The sequence below is a fragment of the Lactuca sativa genome, chromosome 1 (assembly GCF_002870075.4).
Source record: "Lactuca sativa cultivar Salinas chromosome 1, Lsat_Salinas_v11, whole genome shotgun sequence".
Taxonomy (NCBI): domain Eukaryota; kingdom Viridiplantae; phylum Streptophyta; class Magnoliopsida; order Asterales; family Asteraceae; genus Lactuca; species Lactuca sativa.
Window position 1 is genome coordinate 215,029,546 of NC_056623.2, and position 1,715 is coordinate 215,031,260.

The following is a 1,715-nucleotide window of genomic DNA, read 5'->3' on the forward strand; positions in this document are numbered from 1 at the left end:
CTCTACATAACTCTGAAATCGGGACGCTATACATGGAAACCACAGAACACCTTATCAGAGCATCACAATGTCCTGTCTCTACCACTGATTCCCTTACTCCCAGCACCATACACATACAACAATACATTTCCTCTGAATCCCATAATAATTTCCTATATCACTCGATGCGCAACTTCAGTGCATCCAAACACTCAATTGGAATGCTAGGAAGGCGCTAACCCTTCAGAACGTACTGATTTTCTTCCGAAACCCTTTCCACTACTGCTCAAAATCCAAGCAAGAATACACATCCCAGCCCGGGGAGTTGGCTACTCGACAATCTTCTACCCATATGTCAACCCAGAAATTCTCAACTGCCCATACCATCATTACGAGTCTTCTACTTGAGACGACTCTGACCACCACCAGATTCCTGACCATTGACCACCCGCCGTGGAGACACCCATCCTTCTCTCAGACATATACCACATGCATTATCTCGCCTTGCACCTTACCTTGATCACTAATGACCCTGATCTCATGAATTCAAGCCGCAGGTTTCTGCATCCAACCCCTAATCGCTCTTGCACAAATCTCCGGTTCTCTCAATAAACCACCCGGTTCTCCCCCACTCAGGGTTCGAACCATCACTATCAGACACATCAACAACCTCACGAAGTATTTTCACCAGCAATAACGCACCTGCCCCTGGAAAGTGCTACGCAACGCCCGATAATCCCCTTTAAGGAAATCAATCGATCTCATAACTCTGAACCTCAGATGAAATCCTCAAGAACTTCTCGTCAAGACAACCTCTAGTCGTTCCAAGTCTCATACCAATCCAATACCAAACAACTCAACTGTCCAATAACATCACTGACTCATAGACTGGACCACGAAATCATCATATTCCCCCACCTCGACTCATCAACCAACGTTCCAACACATGGATCATCCCAAGAACAGGAACCCACTCCCATATTCAATGCCCAACATAGATAGAAAACCACTGCACTGATTAACTCAACTGGACTCCCCACTGATACCTCTAAGATACGCCCTACTATACTCAAATAGGTGTAACGTGGTCCTCGACTACTTCAGTCCCAACTGACTATCTGCTCATGGTAAATCACTGTCTCGCAACACGCATGCTACCTGATACCCTGATGGAAAATCATCATCAATGACAACCTGCAGGGTTTTACCCCCAAACCCGAAACATAAACATCAGGCCTCTCACGTTCTGCACACGAACATAAATAGCACCACTCAGTTCATAGAAGGAGACATCTCCTCTATCGACTAATTGCTCAACTCAAACCGAAATTCTCCCCTCCCTCTATCTCCTTACCAAAATACTCTGATATGCTCTCGACCTCCCTCTCAAGGGATGCCTCTTCGAACTCAATCATGGCCCACAGGCCTAAAACCCATAGCGTCCAATCTCTACCTCATCAATCGTGACTGGATAACCGGAGAACCGCAAGCATCATTCACTACGAACCATGGTACTCATCCCATGACATCTCTTCTCAATATGCTCCGGTGTATGGTACCCGAACCATAGCATCACTCCTCCATCTGCTCCGATGTATGGTACTCGAACCATAACATCATTCCTTCATCCGCTCCGATTTATGGTACTCGAACCATAACTTCACTCCTCGATCCGCTCCGATGTATGGTACTCGAACAATAACATCACTTCTCAATCCGCTCCGATGTATGGTACT